The sequence below is a fragment of the Prionailurus bengalensis genome, chromosome D3 (genome assembly GCF_016509475.1).
Source record: "Prionailurus bengalensis isolate Pbe53 chromosome D3, Fcat_Pben_1.1_paternal_pri, whole genome shotgun sequence".
Taxonomy (NCBI): Eukaryota; Metazoa; Chordata; class Mammalia; order Carnivora; family Felidae; genus Prionailurus; species Prionailurus bengalensis.
Window position 1 is genome coordinate 82312623 of NC_057356.1, and position 17868 is coordinate 82330490.

Here is a 17868-nt window from a genome sequence, read left to right on the forward strand (position 1 = left end):
CCTGCCTCTATAGTAAAGAAGCACCCAGAGTTCCAAAACAATTATGTGCAAGTGGCCGCAGTGTTTTATTTTGTTTATTGTTTGCTAAACATCAACTCTTTTGAGCCTCGAACACCTCTTCTTGAGAACCCTGCAGTGGTGAGGGATATCAGTATTGAGCTGGGGAAGAGAGCACAATATTGCACTTGGGAAGGAAACCGTGAATAAGAAGAACCCTCTTCTTGTAGATGATTTCGTGAAACCAAAAGACCTTGTTTGGAGAATCCAGACCAAGAAATGAAGTGGTCATCTTCTCTAGGTAGATTTTAAGAAAACAGATAAAGATAAAGGTAAAGAACTTGATTTCTAAGAGAAATTGAATGAGCCTAATTTAAGTATGTGACTGAACTTCTACAAATTGGGAGATGAAAAGTACCCAGAGGTCTACAATAGACTAAGAATATCTACAAGAGGAAAGTTTTTGCTATAAAAAAATAGGCTTGCATCAAATAAAGTTAATTGGAATACTGTTTTGAAGAACCCAGAAATTCAAACTTTGATTATCTTTGTCTTTTCCTATACATACTAGTTTCCATAGAGATCCCTTTTGTAAGTATCTGTTCTCAACATGGAGTAGGATGTGTTCATTCCAGTGTTCTCCCTGGGTGAGTGTGATAGCAACGCCAGTTTTAACTCCAGCCAACACCCATTTTAGCTTTAAAATGGAAAATTCTAGCATTCACCAGAACCTCGGAGACAGAAGGAGAGACATTCTGAATTCGTTCGGAATATTTTACATATTTTCTTTCATGGCAATGAATGCTGCTCCAGGGTCTCATGTATGCTTTCATAACCTGAATTCCCAGACAACCCACCTCAATTTGATTATCTAGCAACCACGCTACTGAAAGACCTCTTACTGGCCACAATATATGGCATTGAAACTGATCACTGGGCATTTTTCAGTGTTATTTTATTTGAACTCTCAGTATCATTTGACCCTGTTCACCACTTCTCTCTTTTTGAAGTTCTTCTTCCTTTACTTGGATCACACTATATTCTTGTTTCCCGTAATTCTATCAGAACTTTCTTTTTAAACGTGCATACATGTCCCCAAGTATTCGTTGTGGCCTCTTCTCTCAATTACGTGTACTCAGTTGGGTAATTTTTGTAGCCTGACCAATTCATGTTTGTCCCTCAAGGGCCATGAAGCACATTTTAGAAGACTTCCCTTTCTTTTTTTTTTTCAAAAAATTTTTTTTTCAAAAATTTTTTTCAACGTTTATTTATTTTTGGGACAGAGAGAGACAGAGCATGAACGGGGGAGGGACAGAGAGAGAGGGAGACACAGAATCGGAAACAGGCTCCAGGCTCTGAGCCATCAGCCCAGAGCCTGATGCGGGGCTCGAACTCATGGACCGCGAGATCGTGACCTGGCTGAAGTCGGACGCTTAACCGACTGCGCCACCCAGGCGCCCCAAGACTTCCCTTTCTTGATGTTCCAGCTTGATACTGAACAATTCATGATTAGCATTCCCCTCTAAGATTCCATATCATCATGTACAAATTTCTTAGAAAACCACAGTGAATTATAATTTTCCACCAGTTTATTTTTCATTATCTTGTTTTCCACCAGATTTTAAGATTCTCAAGACAAGGGTCTCTTTCTCATTCATCATTATATTCCACCTTATTCTCAGTTTTTACAGAATTGCTGGACGAATTAGGTAATGTTTGTTAAATGGATGAAACAATTAAAAATGAATAAACTAACTTCAATTATTGCCCAAACAAACAGTGTGTAATTTTCCTCAAATATTATGGGAATCTGAGAACTGTTAGCATTTTCTGCAAGTTTTTGAGGAGAAAACAAACACGGTGACATATTTTATCAATATACTCTGCTCTGAAGCACACGATTAAACATATATATTTTCCTATGAGTGTGATCATATGCAAATGTATAGAAAATGTTTTCAACTATACTGCTAATTGAGTTTTATCTGCAGATTCATGCTTCATGTTGACAAGGAATAACTCCTATGCAAAGAGTTTACAGTTTCTGCACAAAACAATATGGATAGAGGATTAAGAAATGTATTGAATAGATCTTCACTACATCTACTATACTAAAGCAAGAGTCCAATTTTTTGAAAGCTTTTGAAGAAAAAAAGGAAGGCTAAAACCAAACCAACTAAAACACAGGGCACCTGTTTCTCAAATTAAAATGGGAGCAGGCTATAAACAAATGAGAGGTTTAGTTGGTACTATTTTTCATTAAACTACTGCATATTCCTTTGTCTTTAAGTCACATGAAAAATCAACAGATTTGTTCTTATTTGTGCCAGTAGAGAGGAACATTCGCCCAGGTAATAGAAAGCCATAGCCAATTAAGTCAGCCATGTAAGGTGAGTGGACCTCTAGGGTCCTGAGCCATGTGTAGGGTGCAACTAGGTAGCAAGATATCTAGAAGGTGTGTAACCTTATGTCTAAAAATAACAGATAGGTAGATAGATAGATAGATAGATAGATATAGATAGATAGATAGACAGATAGATTATTAAAAGGTTTAGAGTCTAAGGACAAAAAAATGCCTGCAATTGAAATGGAAAAAATGGGGTATTACTTCTCGGTGAAGTTCACAAATACTTGTAGCTCATGAAAGTGGTTTTTATAACTACATTGCAACTTAACACAGGTGACAATTGCTTTAATGCAAGGGGGTCAAAGATATGAGCGGATAAAGGGAGGTAAATATATTATTTGTTTTACAACCGATGGCAAAGGAAACATGATTCTGATTTCAGTTTCTTGGCAATGCATTTATTTAAACCAGTGGAAAAGATTCTCACAAGTTTTTTTTTTCATAAGGAAAATGTTGCTTGGGACTATACCCCAAATTCAAATATAATAGATGGGTAAGAAAAGAGTCCGGGGTTGCAAATAGATACATACAGATAGAAAGGGACATGTAAAAAGAAAGTGGACACAAACAGAGGCCAAAAAGCAAAAATAAATAGCCCAGTGGATTTCAATGTTTGGGAGCAAGAACAAGTTCTGTAGGTGGCCTAGATGTAGGTGTAAGGGGAAAAGTTAGTATGGAGTGGGCAATGCATAGCACTTCATAGGAGGATAGGGCTGAAAGCATCAGCTCAGGAAATACTTGTGATAACTTGTTGTGGCATCCTTGTATACTAGAGTATTGGCGGAACTGTCCCAAAGAGAAAGCAAGCAAGCTGGGGGAAATCATAAATGAATCTTCCTTTTCATTGTTGTCTCTCTAACACACACACTCTCTCTCTCTCTTACATGTACACAATGCTCAAAAAATGTTTGTGGAATGAATGAATGAATGAATGAGTTAATGAAGTCATCTAACAGATAGACATAAGGTGAAAGTATCTGCTTGCCATTCAATTCCAAAAAATAACAGGGACTACCAAGATTTTAAAAGAAGAAGAGTGAAGAACTTGAAAGTGTCATAGAGAAAAATATAAAGGTATTGGGAACAATTTTTTTCCTCTCTGAAAAGAAATGTATAGTGTAGGCCCATAGTTTGCTAATGCTGATTATTAAAGGATTAAGGAAAAGGAAAGGAATGAAACAAACATATTTCTACCCTTCTATATTTTGCAGCCTACTTAGGACACAAGTACAGAAACTTGAAAATAGTTATGTAACAACCATGTTCAGGGGTCATTAGGCTCTTTTTTCAAAGTGGGGATATATTTTCTTTCACGTACAGTCTGTGATGATTATTGCCCTCCCCCGTCCACATAAGGATTGAGCCCTTAAAAGTGATCTCATGACTATGTGTGAACGTGTCATGGGGCTATTTCCCTGGGTTCTATTCCTCTGCTGCCCACACTCCAAATCAGAACCCCCTTCCTCTGGTGCCTGTGGTCCTGAGAGCTGTCATTGCAACCCGCACACTTTACTTCTAACGAAACTATTGCTGTCGCGAACATGTTGACCTCTCCTCTGCCACCCTGTACAAAACTTATGAGTGTACTTCTCTACATTCAGTTAAAAATTATAGACTTAAGGAAAGTAAAGTGCAGAAAAGCATTACAACTGCTTTTAGATATGAGTGCTTTTGGAGCCTGGAGAAATTAATTTTGAGTAGGCATTATCAGATACTAATAGGCTTATTTATTTATTTAATTATTTATTTATTTATTATGTAGGCTTCACGTCCAGTGCAGAGCCCAACATAGGCCTTGAACTCACAACCCTAAGATCAAGACCTGGGCGGAGATCAAGAGTCAGACACTTAACTGACTGAGCCACCCAGGCACTCCTAGGCTTTAACAAAATTGTCCAATCCATGTATATTCACACAAAAACTTGTCTATGAATGTTCATAGTAGAATTATTCAGTAACTAAAAAGTTGAAATAACCCATAGGTTCATCTACTGGTGAATGGAAAAACTAAATATGGTATATCCCTACGATGAAAAAGTGTACATCCATGTGAAGGAATGAGGTACTGATGTATGCCACAACATGGGTGGCCTTTGAATATGTTATGCTAAATTCAGAAGCTGACCTCAAAGGCTGCATTTTGTGTAATTCCCTCCATTTGAAATCAGCAATATATGCAAATCCACAGATACAAAAAGCAGATTAGCAGTTGCCTAGAGATGAGGGGGGGTGGGTATTGGAAAGTGTGGAGATTCTCTGTGGGGAGATGGAAATGTTCTGGAATTAGATAGTGGTGAAGATTGCACAACATTGTGAACATGCTAGAGACCTGTGAATTCTATACTTTAAAATGTTTAACATGGTGAATCTTAGATTATGTGATTTTCTAAAATAATAGTGGAAAAAATAAGATCTAACCTGATATCCAATGTCCAAAATGCTGTACGGTAAGCCTTTAAAAATAACTTTTAACATGAGACACCTGATGTCAGATAAATTAAATAATCTGCTCGTGAAAAATACAAGGAAACAGAGAGCTGAGTCTAAGCTATTTTACTTCCTTCATACCACAATGCTTCATGAGATGAATCTTTTTTTTAAATTTAATTTTAATTTATTTTTTTTCTTTTGCTTAAGTACAAATTAGTTAATATAGAGTGTAACAATGGTTTCAGGAGTAGAATTTAGTGACTCATCACTTGCATATGACACTCAGGGCTCATCCCAGCAAGTGCCCTCCTTAATGCCCATCACCCATCTAGCCCATCCCCCACCAACCTCCCCTCCAGCAACCCTCAGTTTGTTCTCTGTATTTAAAAGTCTCTTATGGTTTGCATCCTTCTTTATTTTGATCTTATTTTTCCTTCCTTTCCCCTATGTTCATCTGTTTTGTTTCTCAAATTCCACACATGAGTGAAATCATACGATATCTGTCTTTATCTGGCTGACTTATTTCCCTTAGCATAATACATTCTAGTTCCATCCACATTGTAGCAAATCACAAGATGAATCTTAAGCAGCTTCCCAGTGAGTGGGTCAGTCAATAATATATAACAAAGTAACTTTAAATATGTCCTTACTCTATTTTCCATCAATATTTTCATAATCCATATTTATTTGAAATTGCCAAAGAGTTCCTCCAGTTGGCTTCCATTGGATTTTCTATTATCATGTTTCAAGATCACCCAGGACAGGTCTCCTACGGATCCCTTTTGAAATTTCCAGATGCATCCTCAGGGCACCTTACAGTACATATTTTTTGTATGAAATAATGTTGCTTTTTGATTGACATGTATTATTTTATTTTAAGGGCTTAATGATTCTTAAGTAACTTCCTTTCACAGGGTTTATATAATTCATATTTCAAAAAATATTTTGGTTTTGTTTACAGTAATCAAACATGTTATGAGATTTCAAATATTGCATTTTAATTTTCAGAAATTTTTATACATATGTAAATAGAAGTAACTTGTGTTATTTAAACTTAGGCCTACGTTTCTTTTTTTAATGTAGTAAATACATTTGCAACCAAACACACAGGTGTTTTTTGCTGAGAGCCTCTCACTTCCAGACTCAGAAGATTCACTTGACCTTGGAAATGTGTTCTTTCTTCTGTTTAGCTCTTTGTAGAATAGGATAACATTGAGTTCCCAGGAAGCGATGGTAATGTCAAAAATTACAGCCTCGTAAAAGCTTTAATTCTCACCATAAAAATAATATATAAAGTAGAGAACTATGAGGGTGCCTCGCATATTGCAATGTCAGGTTTAGGAGCACTACTATAAAATTTATAATACCTATCTATTTGATAGTGGGTAAGAGCTTGAGCAAGTGTTGCTTAAATATAGCTAGGTTATAAACAAGAGAATGCTTTGGGGAAAGAGAATTTGGGGCATGTTTTGTGGTACAAATGAATGTTAAAGACCTGATGTTTAAAGACCCTGTTTCTTTAAGATGACTCTGTAAAAAAATAACATTTATCATTAAACCATAATGAGTCAAAATTACAAAATATGGCATGGTGTATGGATATATGGGGGAGTGCAGAGCCATGATTAACCAAAGCTGCAAAACCAAAAGATAGAAAAATGAACCTGCCGAAAACGCAGCTGGATTGGCAGATGCGGAAACAGGACTGAGCAAAAGAACATCTGTAACGTCAGATTAGGCAAGCCAGATTAGGTAGAATTAGCTCTACTTGGCCAACAATATGCTCCAACTCCCCGCTTTCCTAGCTGGATCCCCATCCACTAGGATCCCTTTCCTACCATTCTGATTCTGGCTGCGAGAAACTTTGTCTTCAAATTCTGTTTGTGCGTTATTGGAACACAAGGCAGGTTTGGAAGGTGCAGGGCTGCAAATAGGCAGGTAGGACTGTTCTCAGTGGCTTCCTGTAGACCCCACTCCTGCACACGGGCAGAATAGCTGCTCCTTCATAGTCCATTCAGCAACAACCCCTTTCTCTCTAGGGCTTTATCGACAGGTGTCGTTGGTGGTTTTTTTGCTTTATTACATTTTTGTAAACATTTTTGCTATTTTTAAATAATCTCTTTTGGATAGGATAGTTATAAAACCTACTGTTTTGTTTCAGCAGCGTTGTCTGCTGCTTGTGAGTTTCTCTTTTCACACCCACATCATTTTGCTTTCTGCAATTAAATGTTTCACTAGGAGAAATTTTCTTTTTGCTCTGCATATCTTTTATTCTGTCTACTATCTTGAAACTATTTCTCCCCAAATTATGTTCCCATTCTTTTTTTTTCCAACTTTTTAAATTTATTTTTGGGACAGAGAGAGACAGAGCATGAACGGGGGAGGGGCAGAGAGAGAGGGAGACACAGAATCGGAACAGGCTCCAGGCTCTGAGCCATCAGCCCAGAGCCTGACGCGGGGCTCGAACTCACGGACTGCGAGATCGTGACCTGGCTGAAGTCGGACGCTCAACCGACTGCGCCACCCAGGCGCCCCTCCCATTCTTGTATCCACACCCCAACGCCTCGTGTGACCTCAGCAGCCGCTCTCGTATCTCAGGGAACTGACCATAAACCCTATAATAGTCCAGAGATGGGTGTCACGGGAAAAGCCCTATAATAGTCCAGAGATGGGTGTCACGGGAAAAGCAAGACTAAACAAAACAAAACAAGCAAACAATCAAACCTCAAAGTCACTTTCCTTATTTGGGAAATTCATTTTATTATTTATTTCATTTTATTTATAATTAATAAATAAATAAAATTATGGATTTATTGAGGGGGGAAAAAACCTATGACCCGGTCTGGTCAAAGAAACTTCTGGAAGTGTTCTGAATATTTTGGGAAAAGTTTTCTTCATTCTTGTGAGAGGACCTCTCTATCTCTCCTTGTGTCCACAAACAAGAGAGCATGTGTTTCTGGCTGCTTCTGTTGGCCATCCCTCAACAAGCATGGGGACTAGATTAAGATGAAGTCCATGATGTGGGTGCAGAGAAAAATGAGTCTCCATCCTCAATGCCTTCATTAAGCCACCGAATTGATAAAACCTGATCTTCTCTTTAGTGCTATATATCCTCATGTGAAAATTAATTAATTTCCATAGTTTCAAAGCTGGCTTGAATCTGATTCTCTGTTACTTGTTCCAAGAACATATTATCTGACACACACATGTTCATATTTATCTTATATTTTAATAAGTGTTGCATATTCTATATTAAGTGGTTGCAACATCATAACTATTACTCTGATGATCAGAATCTTCATTTTAGAGAATGCAGTCGGCTCTTGTTCACCATGGCCAGTCTCTGGGCTTTTTCTGAGCACGTTTCTCCCTATTGACCGTACTGAGAAACTAGCTGCTTTTCTCACCATGTTGTTTTCTTCCAGAGTGTGGTATCTTAGCGTTCACCAGCTCGAGCTTTGATGTGCTTCCACTGATGTAGTGTTTAATGTCAGAAACGGTTTTCCAGTATATTTTATTGCGGGGTTTAGTACAACACACTTAATGAACAGATGATCTCGATGAGTTACAGGCCTTGCCTTCCAGGAGCTTCCAGTCTGGGGAAAGATGGGGCTAAAGCTTCTGCATGGATTTAAGGCACTGTTGGTTGACATACCACTTACCCTTCCTCCAGAACGCCACAGAAACAGAAGACTGCAAAGTGAAAGCAAAATGAAAAAGAAATCTTCGGGTAAAATAAGCCAAGTACACTGTAAATTTCATCCTCTGCAACGAAACAAGCAAAATCATGGCTTTCCCAGTGTATCAAAATCACGAAGAGTTAGAGGCTCTCCTGGCAGAGCTGCGGATTCATATGAATGTCGTTTGCCTCATACAACTGGGCGCTGGAGAAGCCCTTCTCCCCACGCACCTGGGCGCAGGTTGCATATGCTGCTAGATTCTTGTTTTGCACGGGAAGGCAGTCAGGAAACACATGCCACGGCGAACACCTGCTCTCCAGCCATCTGAGTATTTTTGAACACTGCAAAATTAGGCAGAGAGTAGGTGCAGATACAATTATTGCTACAGATTTGTAATTTTCGAAGGAAAATTGCAGCTTTCGTTGCTGCTGTCTAAATTTAGATGAACGAGCGCAGAATCAGCAAAGTAAGTTTGGGATGTATATATGTATAAATTAAGAGTCTGCGACAGAATCTAGGTTTGCCAGTCTTCTCTCTTTTCTTTTATTTTTGTAACATTTATTTATTTTTGAGACAGAGAGAGACAGAGCATGAACAGGGGAGGGTCAGGGAAAGAGGGAGACACAGAATCTGAAACAGGCTCCAGCCTCTGAGCTGTCAGCACAGAGCCCGACGCGGGGCTCGAACCCACGGACCGCAAGATCATGACCTGAGCCGAAGTCAGACACTCAACCGACTGAGCCACCCAGGCGCCCCATCTTCTCTCTTTTTTTTTAAAAAATAATATGACTATTTTAGAAGATGGAGATTAAAGAACAAGTTGTAAAGCTATATGAATTATGTTTTGTTGCCCTGATGTAGTTCAGTTAGCCATTTTATATCTGAGAAGTGAATGTAACACTCAGCAATGGAATACCAAAGTAATAACCTCTTCCTCTAAGTGGGATTATTCTTACATGATGTTGAGAAGCCACTGAAAGCTATAGAAACTCTCCGCAGAAAAATAAATAGTCATGCCAAACCTTGCATAGAGTTTTAGGACATTATGGATGGCTCCTAGCTATTTAATATTTGAGATGTTAGACAGCCTTCCCTCCCTCAAAACATCAAGTAAATAAAAGGAAAGATGTACATTGGGGGGAAAAAAGGTAAATGTAATTGAAGAACTATCTTATTGGCATCATCTGGCGAACAAAACATTCTTTTTTAATTTTTAATTTTTTTTAACATTTATTCACTTTTGAGAGACAGAGAGAGACAGAGCTCAAGGTGGGGGTAGGCCAGAGAGAGAGAGGGAGACACAGAATCCGAAACAGGCTCCAGGCTCTGAGCTGTTAGCACAGAGCCCGATGCGGGGGTCGAACCCATGAACCGTGAAATCATGATCTGAGCCCAAGTCGGATGCTTAACTGACTGCGTCACCTGGGCGCCCCTCAAACAAAACATTCTTAAATAGCAGAAATTTTTCCTTATATCTAATTAAGCACTTAACTTGCGGTGTATTCGAGTTTTTATGTCATTATATGTATATACAGAAAAATTCAGCAAATATACACTTTTTTATATGAAATTTATTGACAAATTGGTTTCCATACAACACCCAGTGCTCATCCCAAAAGGTGCCCTCCTCAATACCTATCACCCACCCTCCCCTCCCTCCCACCCCCCATCAACCCTCAGTTTGTTCTCAGTTTTTAACAGTCTCTTATGCTTTGGCTCTCTCCCACTCTAACCTCTTTTTTTTTTTTTTCCTTCCCCTCCTCCATGGGTTTCTGTTGAGTTTCTCAGGATCCACATAAGAGTGAAACCATATGGTATCTGTCTTTCTCTGTATGGCTTATTTCACTTAGCATCACACTCTCCAGTTCCATCCACGTTGCTACAAAAGGCCATATTTCATTTTTTCTCATTGCCACGTAATATTCCATTGTGTATATAAACCACAATTTCTTTATCCATTCATCAGTTGATGGACATTTAGGCTCTTTCCATAATTTGGCTATTGTTGAGAGTGCTGCTATGAACATTGGGGTACAAGTGGTCCTATGCATCAGTGCTCCTGTATCCCTTGGATAAATTCCTAGCAGTGCTATTGCTGGGTCATAGGGTAGGTCTATTTTTAATTTTCTGAGGAACCTCCACACTGCTTTCCAGAGCGGCAGCAAATATACACTTTTTCATAAACTGTAAAGTTTTTAAGATGTTGTTTATGTATATGTAAATATATTTAGTTGCATTTAGAATCCAAATATAATGGTTTAATGGAAAACATGTCTCCTCCCCCACTTCCAGGAACCCCACATGTTGGCATTCCAGAATTGGCCAAGTGACTTTACATCATATCTCAGGATCTTTCTTCTGCTCAGTTGTCTTTGACAGGACACTCACATTCTCACAGATTCCTTCCTTTCTTTCTTTCTTTCTTTCTTTCTTTCTTTCTTTCTTTCTTTCAAGTTTACTTATTTATTGTGAGAGAGCAAGCTCAAGCAGGGGAAGGGGAGAGAGGGAGAGAGGGAGAGTTAGAATCCCAAGAAGGCTCTGATCCCGACACAGGACTCAGTCCCACAAACCATGAAATGATGACATGAGCCAAAAATCAAGATTTGGTGCTTAACTGACTGAGCCACCCAGGCGCCCCATCTCACAGGTTCCTTGTGGTCATGACATGGATGCAATCTTTGCTCTGCACTGAAGGCAGGAAGGAAAGTCTAGAAAGACTGGCTTCTGTGGAAAGCAGACTTCCTGGCCAGAACCATGTCATTATGATGAACCCAAAGCCAGGAAACATATCCTTAGAAGTAAGTAGGCATACCGCTGTTCCCCCAAGATGGTGACGCTGCTAGGAGAGATGGCCGTAAGGATGGGTATCCAAGGCAGTTGCTGTAATCGTTGCCAATATTTTCATTCTTCTTTTTATTCGGTCACTTTGTAAGTAACTTCTTTGGAATATATGCTCCCTAGATGAATTACAGCACTCTCTGAACTTAAAATCTTAACAAATGGGGAGGTTTCCTTATTGACAATAACAAGAGAATAATTTAGGTATGCAAGTTATGAAGGATTTGTGAAGAAAATATACCTAATTCAAGTGTAAGTGGGAGAGTTAATTAGAGGATATTCACCCAGGTAGTTTTCAGTCACAGAGCATGAGGAGAGCAGTTTTCCTGGAGCGCATCATGTTACCTATATTTATGGTGCACTTACTTTTTGCCAGACACTGGGACTAGATGTCTTATGCTTTATTTAGCCCTCGCCATGACTTTACCAGGTAAGTACTACAATTATCTTCACTTTAAGATAGGAAAAACACAAAAACAGCCATTTAGAGAAGTTGAGTAATTTTCTCAAGAATGCTCTGATATTTAAAAAAATTTTTTTATATTTATTCATTTTTGAAAGACACAGAGACAGAGCACAAACGGGGGTGGGGAGGCAGAGGGGTGGGGGGACACAAAATCTGAAGCAGGCTCCAGGCTCTGAGCTGTCAGCACAGTTCCGACGCAGGGCTCGAACTCACCAACCACGAGATCAAGACCTGCGCTGAAGTCGGATGCTCAACCGACTGAGCCACCCAGGCGCCCCAAGAATGCTGATATTGATAATGCTTTGCTAAGAGTTAAACACAGTTTTCTCCAATTGCCAAAACCCGCACTTTTTACCATAATGTAGCACTAATTTACCTATAAGCAGAAATGTGGAAACACGAAAGTGCTTTTGAGGGGTGGGGCATTACAAACAGGTCAGGGTAGGTAGAAAATAAGTGGACCCACGAGGTCTCGGGAGAAATGGTCAGAGAGGCAGAATAAGCTGGCGCACTTAATAATTTCATTCCGGAGACTCCACTGGAGGGTTCATGCAGGGGGATGTCACACAGCAGTGCTTCTCAAGCCTTAATGTACATGCAAGTCATTGGAGATTCTTACTAAAATGCTGATGCAGATTCAGGGGTTCTAGGCTGAGGCCCGTGACCTCATTTCTAGGAAGTCCTCCCTCCCAGAGAAACTCCACTGCTGTTAAGGCTGCTGACCTTGAGAAGGAAGGTCACTGATCACTCTGAAAGTACGGCAGAGAGGAGTCTGAGGGCCATGGGGTGGGAAGCTCGACATATTCGTTAAAGAACAAGCCAGCTCTGAGTTCGGACCAGCAGTTAATAAGCGTGTGAGTGCGTCGCTTTGTCTGGGGGATAAGCATAAGGCAGGATCGCGTGCAGAGTCGGCCACGTGTATAAATAGGAGCTGTGTGAAACAAAGACGAAAGAGGCTTTGACCGCATCGAGGAAGTTGAGGCCAACAGGAAGTATACGAATTGCACTTTCTTTGCCAGCAATGGTATGGAACATACCGATGTCAAAGATCTGAAGAAATCAAATAGAGTCAATTCCCCGTTCTCCTGCAGTCTCTCGCTCCTTTGGAAGGCGATAAGGATTGTGTATGCCCATTCAAAACAAACCCTTCTGATTTATGAGCACTTTTCTCGAATCCACGGTAAAGTAACACATTTTTACCAGTGCTGTTCAGAGTAGACCATTGCAGAAGTTCTAAAGAAAATATACACATAAGTTTCAGCCAGGAGATGATAAATATCAGCGTTAACGTGCATGGGCTGAGCAGATTTCTGCTAGGACAAATATAACAACATTAATTGTAAAGTAGCTTTTTGAAGTGCATAATTGGATAATGGCAGAATAAATGGAAATACTTAGACAAATCCAGTGGCATAATCATTTTTATTTTATGGGATATAACGCAGGTAAAACAAAACAGAAACACAAGAACACAAACTGCCTCTTGGCCAACAGGGGCTAATGTGCTTTCTTTGCTAATGCCAAATTTTTAGAGTTTAATGAAAACAAAAAGAATATAAATGTTCAATAGTGTCTTGAGCTTCAATGTACTCATAACTTCTCTTAATTAAAACAGAACCCGGCTACAAGCAGAATCTGCCTAGTCAACAGCATTCATTCACCCATTCATTCAGAAAATATTTATTCAGTGTCTGCTCTTATCAGCTACTGTAAAGGGATCTGTGACTTCAGTGTAAAAATGAGACCGAACGAAGCCCCTGCTTTCATGATGCTTTTATTAGAATGTGGGGGGATAGGAAAGAAACAAAATTAAAATAAATAGAAGGATAATTTCAGGTAATACTAAAGAAATAAAGTAGGAACATTTAAGGAAAAAAACTGAGGCAAGAATCTAACTTAAATGTGGCAATAATTAAAACATTCTTTAAAGAACTGCCAATTCAGGTGATATCTTTTTTTTTATTTATTTTTTTTTCTTTCAACTTTTTTAAAATTTATTTTTGGGACAGAGAGAGACAGAGCATGAACGGGGGAGGGGCAGAGAGAGAGAGGGAGACACAGAATCGGAAACAGGCTCCAGGCTCCCAGCCATCAGCCCAGAGTCTGACGCGGGGCTCGAACTCACGGACCGCGAGATCGTGACCTGGCTGAAGTCGGACGCTTAACCGACTGCGCCACCCAGGTGCCCCTCAGGTGAGATCTTAATGCTTAAAAAGCCGCTGTTGGAAGATCTCGGGAAAACTATGTGTCGTGCAGAAGAAATAGTGCCTGGGCTTTGAGGTTTCTGTAACGTTGGTCTGACCAAGAAGGGGTGAGAACAGCAGAGGAATGGTCACACTGAACAGGTAGGAGGGTCCCCAGGAGGCAGAAAAGAAGATCCAGGAATTAAGTCCCCAGTGCAGTGGACGGTAAGCCAATGAGCTCACACTCCATTTTCATGTGAATGCGAAGGAAGTGACAGGTTCATGGAAGCAAGAAAAGTGATCTGAATTTTATTTTATTTTTATTTTATTTTATTTTATTTTATTTTATTTTATTTTATTTTATTTTATTTTATTTTATTTTATTTTATTTTCATTTTTGTAATCTTTGTTTTTGAGAGGCAGAGACACAGAATGCAAGCAGAGGAAGGAGCAGAGAGAGAGAGGGAGACACAGAAGCCGCAGGAGGCTCCAGGCTCAGAGCTGTCAGCACAGAGCCCGATGCAGGACTCGAACCCAGGAACCGTGAGTTCATGACCTGAGCCAGTGTCAGATGCTTAAGCAACTGAGCCACCCAGGTGCCTCTATCTGAATTTTATTTTTAAAGAAGCACCCTGGCTGTTGGATGGAGAAAGGTTTGGAAGAGGATCAGCAGCAACAGAAAAATAGAATTTCAAATAGTTCAAGGTAAACAGGAATTCTGACATGATCAAAAAGATGCTTAAATGCCTGGTAGATCTCGAAGGGCGATGTCAGTTGGGCAGCTGTCATTTAGGGATGGCGTGTTGAGATAGATGTCTGAGAAACAAATGTCATGTAAATGGTTATTAGACACATTGAGGCCAAAGAGAGAACAAGAAGTCCATGAAGGAGACTGAACAGTGTGGGCAGTAGAGTGGAGAAGATCCTTCCAGAATGCAACATCATAGAATGAAAGAAGTAGTTGTTTCAATTAAGTGGAAAGAGGGAACTGCAGTTTTCTTTTTTTTCTTTTTTAAACATTTATTTATCTATTTTGAGAGAAAGAGAGAGAGAGAGAGAGAGAGAGAGAGAATCCCCAGCAGGCTCTGTGCTGTTAGCATAGACCCCAACGCAGGGCTCGATCTCAGGAATGGTGAGATAATGACCTGAGCCAAATCAAGAGTTGGTTGCTTCATCAGCTCAGCCACCCAGGTGTCCCAGAACTGTACAGATTACTGCTGAGAGTTCAGTTATGAGAAGACAGATGAGTGGTCCCTGACTTTCAAGCCTGGAACAACTAAGGACCCACATTATGGTTCAGTAGAACCATAGGAATGAAGTCCAAAGCAAGTGAGTTGCAGGGAGAATGTGGATTGAATAAATTAAAACATACTTTGATGGGTAAGTTGCACTGTGAAAGAAAAGAGAAAAACAAGGTAGTGCCTGGAGCAGGGTGTACAACCTGAAGGGTGGGGTTTGATCCCCAGATAGGGACTAATCAATTTTGTCCTGAAATATTTTATTTAACCCTTGCATGATACTCAATGGAACACAATATTTCAGAGTCTTAGAGATTTCGCTTCTTACACAAATATCATTATTTCCATCTATCAACAAATTTAGCAATATAAATCAGATCTATGGGTAAGAAATTTCTTGAAAATAGTAACTTACAGACAATATTTGTCATAGACTCTAAGTCTAAAGTTCTTTCTTGTCTAGCAAGAAAGAGGGACGCAGGATTAAAATGAGAGATGGCTAATGTCTGGGAGAAGACAAGAGCCCCGGATAAGGGTCCTTTCCTTGTATTTATTAGGATCAGGAGGCTTACAAACATGGTGATGGACGTGCAAAAAAAGAATGAATCTGTGAACATTAACTCATGGACGTGAGGGAAAGGGGGTCTTGAAAGTATTTGGGGTTAGGGGTTTGGGTTAATACAAAACAAAATCCTGGTGCCAGGCAGCTGGGCGGAAGGTGGTTTACAGTGAACATGAGGCAGCACCTCTGTTTATCTTAGCTAGCCTAGGGGATGCGACAGGTAGGACACGTGACCTCAGGGTTAACAACGCACCTTTCTTTTGTTAATCATCTCCTCTCTGGGCAGCTTTGCCCTGCAGGGCAGCACAACCATCTATAGCCCTATTTACCTGTTTACCTAACTTGGTCCTTCTCTCATGTGAAAGCAGCTTTCTCCTATAGTACTAAATTGGGGGGCACTTTTTCCCTGAATACCTAATCTTGCTTACCCATATATCTTTGTATTGGGGGCCTTTGACCCCTCTGTCTTCTGGGGCCTTTGCCCCTCCCTCTCTATTCTGGGGACCCTGGCCCCTCCCTGCTTTATTATGGGGGTCTTATCTTGTTTACCCAAGCTTGGGTGAGACTTTGCAAGTTTTTATGCCTTGTGAATTTCTAAGCTTATTCCCCACAAATATTTAATGTGACTCCTTTTTTTGGAGAAGCTAAAAACAAGACACAATATGTATGAATTTTAACACATTTGTAAATATCTGTTTTAAAAATGTTGCCATATTTAATTTTTTCCCAAAGAACCTTGTATTTCAATTTTCCTTTATTGTAGACAAAATGTTCATTTATTAATTGTTAATATTTTAAACGACATTCCTGAAACTATAATTTGCTTAAATGAACAATCTCCTCACTCCCTGGTTCCCAGGAACCTAGAAAGCCAATTCTGGATAGATCATACCTCAAGCTTTGGGGATGGAAAGATATTTTTATGTTCTAAAAATCTTTCAGGGGCAGCTGAGTGGCTCAGGCAGTTGAGCATCCGACTCTTGATTTTGGCTCAGGTCATGATCTCACGGTTCGTGGGATTGAGCCCCAAGTCAGGCTCTCTGCTGACAGCATGGAACCTTCTTGGGATTCTCTCTCCTTCTCTCTGCCCCTCCCCTGCTCGTTCTCTCTCTCTCTTTCTCTCTCTAAATAAATAAATAAATAAATATTAAAATATAAAATAAAACTCCTTCAAAAGGAAATCCTAATTCTTATAAATACCTGTTTGAACAGAGCTAAATGCTTATTAATGTATTTTCTTTAGTTCCTCAGTGCCTCCAACATTGTCAAATAGTACAATTATTTTTAAAGTGATGTGGTATAACAGGGTGGTCTTCTTTAAGTTTATCTAGTTTATACACATCTAAAATAATTTATTTTTCATAATCATGCTTGCTCAAAGTGTCACCTAGACCTGCAGGGTCTTATCTGTTAGAAGTCACTTTTGATCGACGAGTTTATGTTGTTTAACACATACCTTAGGAAAATTATGTGTTGGACCAGATAACAGCATTCTCACTGTTCTGTCCTGGAGTTTATCTAGTATTTTCATGTTTATGCTAAGCACCTCTATCTACCTACTAAGCATAGTTCCTCCAGGGCTATTTATATTTGAACACAAACAACGCTGAAAGACTGATGCTCTAACTAGCACACTTAAGCCTTAGCCAGGAAACAAGGGAGTTACTGGGATAGGACATCAGAGGTATCTCTGATCTTGAAACATAGCTATTTGTCTACCGAGCGTGAGTTCTAGAAGGAGTTTCTTCATGGGAAAGAATAAACGACATTTTACGGACGTATCATGTGTTCTCCTGATGTCATTATGCGCACCAAAATGACCAAACTGTTATAGTGTAATTTATAGGAAGTTTGATGACTCTTGATGCCTGTATCAGGCACCCTAAAACGTGCCATTTACTGTAAAGAGTATAGAAGGATATTGGTCTTATGAGCCTTTAAAAAATGTTGTTTTTTTAAGGTAATTGTCGGTAGAGCAGATTGTTGATAGCTTTTCAACTGCGAGAGACTGGCAAAACAAAGCTCTCCTTTCTTTGAAGGTTAGTTTTTCATGATGCCGTCTGCCAA